This window comes from Nuphar pumila, chromosome 8 (genome assembly GCF_984573655.1).
Source record: "Nuphar pumila chromosome 8, dmNupPumi1.hap1.1, whole genome shotgun sequence".
NCBI lineage: Eukaryota > Viridiplantae > Streptophyta > Magnoliopsida > Nymphaeales > Nymphaeaceae > Nuphar > Nuphar pumila.
In genome coordinates, this window is record NC_143256.1 from 9,856,163 (window position 1) to 9,865,900 (window position 9,738).

A 9,738-nucleotide genomic window follows, 5' to 3' on the forward strand; every position below is an offset into this window, starting at 1 on the left:
TTTGTTTATCAATATTAACCTTTCTTTTTTCTTGTAGGATGTTGGAGATAATCAACGTAGAAGAGCTGAAGGAGCAGATCGAGACAATGAAGAAGATGACACACAAAATCTTGGTGATGATTAGATTCATGTGTTGAATTTGTTGTACCTTCTTGTTGTTTTAAAAGAAATTCTTTGTAAATATTCACTTGTAAATAATTAGAACTTGGCGAGGATTATAGTGGATCGATAAATTGTTTGTAGTTGCTTTGTATATGTATTTTTTTATGTGTACTTTATTTTTTATTCACAAGATATATAAATTGTATCACGATAATTTTTTTATTGATATTTATATTTTAAACAAATTTAAAAAATTTTATTTTATTTCTTGTGATGGATAAGCGACGGAGTTTATCTGTCGCTAATTAGTATCAACCTTTAATTTAGCGAGGGATCAATGATGGATATTTAACAGTCGCAAAACTGAATCGGTTGATGTTGTGCGATGGATTTTAATCTGTTGCAATTCTGCCGCTACAATAGCAACAAAATTAGCGACAGATTCATATCTATCGCAAACCCAAATCTCTGCAGATTAACGACGGCCTTGTGACGAATCATAGCATTCACTAATTTGTCTCAATTTAGCGACGAAAGTAGCGACATATATGTTTCGTCGCTAATTAGCGACTAGAAATTTGCGATGAAAGTTAGCCGTCGCTAAACTCTACAACGAGGGATTGGCGACGGATTAACGATGGAATACGGTCATCGCTAATCCACAAATTTCTTGTAGTGATTGGATTATTCAAGAATGGGTCCTTTAAAATCAAGTATGTAAATCACATCCGTACTTTCTGACTTGAGAAAAAAAAACATAAAAATCTCAGTTTAGATTCTAGATATCATATTCTAGTGGTACATACATATAGCTCCGTGAGAGAGAGATTTTGCTATGGTCAATAGTATATTGGTATAACCTAATAAAAAAACAGCACCACTTTTTACTTTTTTTTTGTAAATCTAACCTCTTTGTTGTCGTCTACATGGTTTGTTTAGTGGAAAACATATTTTAGATAATACTATTGTACCATGTAACTAAGTTCTTCGAGTGTCTAAAATGGCAATGTCTCCAAGATGCAATCCCTGACAAACAAACTATATATATATGCTGAAGGCGTTTATGAAGTCAAATTGACCAGACGAAGCTGGCATCCTGTATTTCTAACTAGATGGGATGGGATGGGATGGTTCTCTCTCTCTCTCTCTATATATATATATATAAAGTTGGCTACCTACTGTTCAGACTCTCTCTCTCTCTCTCTCTCTCTCTCTCTCTCTATATATATATATATATATATATATATATATATATATATATATATATATATATATATATATATATATATATATATATATATATATAAGTTGGCTGCCTATACTGTTCAGAATTGAAGCTACAGACAAAGTCCATAGATAGAAGAGTGCCTAATGCAAGGGTATAGCGTAGAATGTACTGCAATTGAGGGAGCCCACAATATAATAAGCGCACATGCATTCGCGAGTTCTTTCTTCCAAATACATATGCCAAATTTCACAAGTATAGAAAACTCCAGACTTAAAAGCACGTGGGTAACATTATTGCCTGTAATAAGTGCTCTCTCAAAAGGAAATATTATTGCTTGTAATAAGTGAAGTTACTAGTTTGTAACTTTGTTCCTAAACTGTCGTGTGATCATGACTAGGGGATAACTTGCATTTGTTAAAATGATAAAATATGAAAACTATACGACCATCAACGCAAGTTGTAAATGTCTTGCAAACCAATCTGCTTGATTTTGAAAAGTAGAAATAAACTAATATATTGTGGGGGATAGGTTCACCAATAAATCAACCTTTCTTTGTACAGTAAATATAGGAAGCGACATGACCATCCCAACGAATAATGAGGCATGTACATTTGCTGGCTTCACAACCATTGTCGTCTTATTCATTTCTGTTGCAGGAAGAAATGTGGTGGGGCCATGCAAGCTCTCGACTGCTACAAGTGAAAGGGACTACATCCAAGTTAAACAGGGGTCATAGTTTCTGTAGAACATGCAACCTATTGTTTGCCTCCCTAGAAATGCTGAGGCATCATGCATCTGCACTTGGCCTTTGTGACATGTGAAGGGGGACCAAGTCCCTACCTCACATGGACCTACCTTTACCTTGTATAGGGTCAGTTAGAGCCAGAAAACTCACTGGGATCAGGACTCATTTTCAGTGTTTTCTAAGTTCGGAATCAGATCTTGATTAGAACCAAAAACAAACTGAATCCAGCCATGTTTCGCTAGTTTGGGTGGAACATAAAAAAAAGTGTCAAATGATGTCACAGTTGGACTAAAATCTTCAAAGGTTGGACAGGTTCAGGCTTTTCAATGGCATTTAGAATTTGCACTTATACTGTTGATAGGTTGATTGCTTAAAAAATCGTGAAAGGTGGCGGAGAACATGAATTCCTGGCTGTGTCTTGTTTTTTTATGATCAAGCTGAGGGATTAAGGCCTCCTTTCTTTCCAGTAGACAAGTTCTATTGGTGGCTATACAACCAAGCAGTTATTCAACCATCCATACAAACAGGGTTCGAACTTTCGACGTCCCATCACATGGTGACTTGCACCAACAGCTCCTACCAAACAGATGGAGCCCCGTTGGTTCCTCTCAGTGATCTTAAACTAATGATTTCCCATCATCATATAAAAGAAAATATTAAATTCCCTTCCTACCAAGACGCATCAAACCATTTGGGTTTAAGAGTTCTTGAAGTTGGACAAAACCTGATCTGAATTGACTGTTTTGCAGCCTCAACTGCTTTGCAACATATACCAAGAGCCCCAGGCAATGGTTGTCCAAGTAGAAACCCTTAGGGCGTGTCTGATGGGGGGAGCGGGGTCTACCCCCAACTCTCTCTCTCTCTCTCTCTCTCTCTCGGCTTTGAATCAAATTTCTTTAAATAAAGCTTTTTAACTTTAGCTTGATAGGGTTTTCTTTTATTTGATTAGGGGGTTTTTTCTTTGATTTTCATTGATCAGGGCTTTGAATCAAATATCTTTAATTAGGGTTTTTGATATTTAATTTGATTAGAGTTTTTCTTTGATTTTCTTTTATTAGGGCTTTAAATTTATTTATTTTAATTAAGTTTTTGTGTATTTGATTAGAGATGTTTCTCTTTGATCTTCTTTTATTAAGGTTTGAATTAAGACTTTTTACATTTACTTTTATGGTTTATTTTTCTTGTAGTTTAGCATTTTTTAGTTTATTTATAGTTTATTTATTATTTATTTTCTTGCATTTTAGGGTATTTTATGTTTTTTGTATTTGTATATAAAAAAATATGAGTTCTTATTTTTTCTTAAATTAGCCAAATTTTAAACATTTTTTCGTACTTGGATCCAGTTTGGGATCCATATTTTGGGCTAAAATTGATAAACTTTCATAATTAGATTCAATATGATACCAATTAAAGCATTTATATAAAAAATATCAATTCTTATTTTTTCTCAAATTACCCAAATTTTTAACATTTTTTTTAGTATTTGGATGCAATCTAAAATCCATAGTCTACACTAAAATCCATAATAAACATGTTAAAATACTCATAGAGTGGGGTGGATTGGATTGTAAGATTTAAAACAAACTCATTATTCATGTGTCCAAACTGTCCACATAGCGTAAATCAGATACCGGACAAAAGGAACACAGCTTCTTGTTGTCCAGTTGAAACAAACACTGGATGAAGTAGAGTTGTTACACAACAGATAGAGCAAGTATTTTGTCTGTTCTGTCAAAACTCGGGCAAGCAATCAAACACCCCCTTAAGACACGGTTATTTCATTTCACAAGTTGATTAAACCTGGTTCATTTATACCATCCAATTCCAGCCTTACGATTCCATAGTTCACAGATCAATTGGAGTTTTATCAAACTGAGACTTTGAATGTAGACCCAAGACTGTCGAACCCATGACATGCTAGGGGCTGACGAAAGCAGAACAAAATGGATTTGACTGGATGTTCAAAGTTCAAACAAAGAAAACACAGCTGGAGTTGACAACCGAGTACACCTTGAGGAATGGGTCCAAGTCCAACAGCCATATTTGATAGGTTTTACTATATTTGAAAGACCTTCCTATACAAATGAATAACCACAATTAATCAAATCAGGGTCTCATATTCACTTCTCTTTCTTTAAAAATAACAAATAAAAATAAGGGTCACATATTTTGCTCAAACCTATTGAAGATGGCAATACGGGATTGCACCATCTTTGGAGATTTAACTTGAACCAAGTGCCTAGGACAACCAAGTTTCAAAATTGTCAATTGTGACAAGTTCTCACTTGACAGAATTGTCATGGCCTAACCCAACCAACATAACAGATGAGCCAGACACTGGACAATTGGATGCATGGAAGAGCAGATGGAATGTGTCCTATGGTTAGGTAAGAATCATGCTGGCTGAGCTAAGAGTTCCCCAGATTGCCCCTCAAAGAAGGAATCGTACTGATGCTCTTAATTGGAAAACATTCTAAACTAACAAACCCCAACAGAGCCACCATCCCTCCAGTCTGACCTATCCAACAAGTAAAAATTCGAGTGCAAAATGGCCCCGCGTTCATGATTTCTTCTGTGAATGAAAAAAAATCTGTGCAACATGATTTCAAGTCTGTTAAAGCGAGCATCTGCTGCTCCAAATCCACCCATACGGTGCACTTGCAACAGAATTATTATAAGAACAGAAACTCGTCACAAGAGTATGTTTTGATACAGTTCATGTCATCCAAACAGGTAATAGGTACAACTGTACATGCGTCTCAATTTAAGGCCACATCCCCTGCAAAACTCAAGTATCAAATCCATGGTTAGAAACAGACTCAACCACCAGCTCCACAATACATCACCGTTAGAATCAACAACTCTCACTTTCACAAGGCAAAGGTTCGGCAATGTACAGGGTCTACCGATCATCTGTAATATAAATGCTGCACTGGTGTTCACTATCTTCACATTCACCTAATGCACAGGAAGTAGGGGAAAGGTTGGTAATGAACATGGGCCCAGGATGCCCCACAACAGCCGTCCTTGTGAACAAGCACGGCACTCATTCAATAAGAGTTTGTTGCATGTAAGGGCCCAGCTAAGACCCACAACAAACTGCACTGGTGAATATCTTCCTGCTTTATTTCATCATAGATGCAACAGACCACAATAAGAATGTGATCTTGTAGGAACGGTTAGGAAGGAAGATCCACTCTTTATTGTCTTCCCCTGTACGTGACATAGGATGACAATCCTGACTGATTGGGTAGAATATGGATCATGGCTGCACGTTTCTGCTATGTCTTTGAAGAACCACTACCCAGTGCAGGCATCTCCATGATGGCCTGCTATATGCTAGCATCTGTACCAGTATGGGTAAGGAATACTGGTTCCCTTAACACGACCAGGACCCTGGACAGCACAAAAATGTTGCATTTTTGTTTTCAATGATGATCAAACTAGGTGATTAAGGCCCCCCTTTTGTATCGATGAATCATTGGTTTACATAAATGCCCTTATTTACAGTCTAATCAGGAGGCTTATCTTACCAGCATAGATGTTATCCATCATAATGTACACAGTCAAGCATCAGACAAATTAGGCTGATGGAACGCAAACCTGCACCTTTCTTTTATGGATAATAACCGGGAAAACTGTTGGTCAACCCTGTACTAACCCTCTAGCAGTGGTCGTCCATGAACACCAAGTACAGTTGTTTGAATGGATGTATAGCATGGATGTATAGCATGTGCAGATGATGAATTACATAAGTTGATGTCTTCCAAAATTCCTGATTCTCGCATAACATGCAGAAGTTGATGGTGCTACTATCTAATAGCCAGATGCATCTCTAATAGCATAAGCAACATTTGTGCACGAATGCATTTTAACCCCATCTAGCTTAATGTTCAATATATTAATACTATGTTCTCCATATTTCAGATATGATCCTGTAATTGATCCAGCACATCAAAGATGGGTCGGTGCTGCTATCTAACTTCAAGAAAACTTCCTTGCAAGAATCCCATACCTCTTTTCTGATGCATCTAATACAATAAAAGCAGTCTTCATAATAAATTTTATTCCTTATATTCCAGAATTTCCATACCATGAATGTGTATTACCAAATTTTATTCCTTATATTTCCTGGAACATAAGGTTGATTTGCTGGTAACTAAACAGCAAAGATATCTCAGAATTTTAACCATGTCATTAATGTGTCGAGCATGTATGTATCCTTCAGAAAATATTTTCCAGATTCACCAGTAATCAGCAACAATGAACTCTCAAACGTGACTTTGTTTCTGTTGCAGGATAGTGATACCAACTTACTAGGCCTGACAACATTTTGCAAATGCATTACCACGTGAAGAAGCAACATCTGCCCCCGTGACCTAGATTTCAATCAACTCCGGATGGTAGAAAAATAGCACCCTTGTATTATGCATGCAATAAGAAAACCACCCACTCAAATGAGTTGAACAGAATTTTCTGCAAGGACGCCAACATCGACAGTCTAGCAGATATAAGGTATTTGTTTGTTGCGCAGTTAACAGCAACTTCAAGCTTTGGGCATGATCTAGACACTATATTCACATTGAGATAGGAAAATTGCAGAATATACTTATACCAAGGATGCAGAGAGAAGGAATTCTGGCTGTAATCTCTGCAGAAGTATTCCACAAAAAGGACAGAAGGGTTCTGCATGTCTTTAAAAAGGATGACTGTCACGTGACTAAAATACTCCGATGAATGCCCCATAACCAAGGCACTTGGTGCCAGTTTGTAAACATATCTTTGGCAACAAATGCAAGACCATGGACTAGCATCACAAACCTGCATGGAAGCTGCACATCGGAGAAGTTTATGCTTTTCTCCAGCCACACCACTGCATTCAGTACCATCGCAAAAGGCGACATCTGGAGACTCAAACGACACTGATGAAGGACAAAAGTTACACTTCTCTTCCGATACATATTCACAGACAGAATAAAGCCTGTAAAAAAGTAAGGGGAAATCAGTTTTTCAAGGTTCCAAACAAAAAAATTTGGGAATCGGGAGTTGTAAGCAGACAGGAGTGCTGGTTAATGACAACAATGATTTCAGACAGAATTCTCTTTCTGAAAATCACTTCAATTAAAAGAAACAAAGAAAAAAAAACCACAGTGAAAGGGTCACCTCTATGTAAGAAAAGAGATGTCCCAATTACAGTGTAACATAAACACAAGAAGATCCAGCCAATTCTCATAAGACTGGAAGAGGTCATGCACATGTAACTCTGTAATATTAAACAGAAACAACATATGAATTCATCATAATCTATTCACAAAAGCAACCAGACATGAAAGAACATCTCAAAAACAAAAGATATGAAAGAGAAAATAGTTTAAATGCATGCAACAAGATCTGAATCCAGTCAGATATAAGGATCAGTAAACAGCTTATGCAGAAAGTTTCAGAATTACCTCTTCCCAAGACTATCAACTTCCAATCTCAGAAGTTTAAGATCAGGTCATTGTTCATGACCGCCCATTTCTGCATTTGTGCAACTCCTGCTGGAAACTAACATGCCCTACCTAGAGGAAGTGCACTGGTCGTACCAGAAGCAAGGTAAAGTACAGCTGAAAAAGTTAAAGCCACAAGCCTATTTCGCAATTCTGCTTCACTGCTTGCAAGTAAGTGCGACCACAGTTTAAATACCTCATACTCATCATTGACAGGGTACAGTTCATTCTGTCCAATATTTAGCATGTTCATCTTCATTGCAGGCAGCACCAACTGTCTACAGATAATAATGATCATGTGAATCTGTCGCGAATTGATTTTGCATATCATGTTAGGTGCATAAGATAACCATTTTTCAAGAGAACCCACTGCATCTGGGTCAGCCCACCAGCCTGAGAACCACTTAGAAAGAATAGTTTCAACATAATTTGGTGCAACCTGTTTGAAAGCCAAGAGTGCTTCCATAATATCCCAAAGAACAAGTGGCTTTACAGGATGCTCAAACTGTTCAAGGGACCACAAAATGCTAGACTCCCAGCAAACTAGGTCCTTGTCAGAGAAACCAGGAATAGCTTCAAAATATTGATCAGGCAGCATGTCCATAGAAACTTTGATCATACCACCAGTCCAAATCAATTCCACAGCTGCTTTTTGAGCCCTACACAAATATTAAATCGCAGAGGACCCCTGTAAGTTCTTTTAAACAAATTGTAGTAAAGCTGATCGGTAAACGATGTTTTACAAAAATACAAAAAATTCCAATGCTAAATATATTATACTATTTCTGCCTCACCTGGATTCATACATAGGATCAACAAGAGCAGTGTCAACACTGTGCACCTGGAAACATAGTGTGGAGTTATTTTAATTGATCATTAATTATATTACATGCATGAGACCATGTAGAAGGGTCCATTTGAAAAGGTAGAATAGTAAAACATAATCAGAAAGCATAACAAACCGCTTCACCTAGGCAGAACATACCACTCCAGCATCTAGTGCTTGTCAAGATTTCTAGTAACTAAAATCAATGAGGCTGCACAAATCCTATAGAAGATGTCCATAGGAAAAAGAAAAAAAGCAATCCAAATGCTGAAGACTGACTGAAAATTAACAATAACTGATGGGCCTCCAGAGGGGAAGAACTTGTAGTTTTTCTAAAGCCTACTTGAAAGAAGATCATGGAAACATTATAGTAACAGTGAACTTATTTAATTATGTCAACTTGTTCCTGGATTTCAGTGTTTCATTTTGGGAACTGTGAAAATATTCTGGAGAGTTGGAGAGACATCACTGATCCAGAATATGAGCAACCCAAGTATTTCTTTTTGGTATGGTTTATGCACCTGTCTATTCACTAGACCTTTCTATAGTTATCTTATTACTTTGTCATTCACATAAGGTGCACATGTAGGCCTATACATTATATATTCAATAAATCAATTTGTTCTTGTCATGCATGTAATAAACAAAAAAAAAAATTGGATCGGGTCGGATCCAGTTTTGGACCCGACCCGGATCCAAAGGGGGACAGGCGGTCGGGCACCCCGACCGTCTCTCCCGTGCCTCTTAAGGTCGAGGGAAGGGAGGTGAGGGAGGTTCACGAACCCACCTCCTCACTGTCTCTCTCCCTCACCGCCTCTTCCCGACTCTCCCTCGCTCGACTGCTGCCGCCACCTGCAACCCCCCCCCCCCCCCCCCGCCGACGCTGCTGCCGCCGGCGACCTTCAGGTACGCTCTCCCTTTTTTTTCGTCTCTTCCTCGATTCCCTCTCGTTCTCCCTCATTTTTCTGTTGCGCAGGGAGGGCTTTCGAGCCGCCTCCCTGCTGCCCTCAATCACAGGGGAGGGGCAAAGCCCCCCTCCCTGCGACTCGTTTCAACGAGGGAGGGGCCGAGCCCCTCCCTGCACTGTGTTTGGTAAGGGAGGGGCCGAGCTCCCCTCCCTGTACCACTTTTAGGAGGGGAGGGGTCGAGCCCCCCCTCCCTTCTCCTTACTCCTCGTGGGGTCACGGGAGGGGTCAAACCCCCTCCCTGTGCCCACTCTTAGCAGGGGAGGGAGCCGAGCCCCTCCCTGCTCCCTATATCGGCAGAGGAGGGGCTCGACCCTCTCCTCTCTGTTCCCTCTGTCACAGCAGGGGAGGGGCTGAGCCCCCTCCTTGCCTCATGTTTCGG

General features: G+C 38.9%; 1 pseudogene across 1 annotated transcript; it reads right to left on the reverse strand.

Moving 5' to 3' along the window:
- Nucleotides 1–6,613: 6,613 nt before the first annotated feature.
- Nucleotides 6,614–9,352, reverse strand: LOC149829579 (uncharacterized; annotated as a pseudogene). The gene is made up of 5 exons (XR_016433784.1): nucleotides 9,179–9,352; nucleotides 8,360–8,406; nucleotides 7,662–8,224; nucleotides 7,527–7,545; nucleotides 6,614–7,057 (listed from the first exon to the last, which is right to left on the reverse strand). The product of XR_016433784.1 is annotated as an uncharacterized LOC149829579 (transcript).
- Nucleotides 9,353–9,738: the final 386 nt, after the last annotated feature.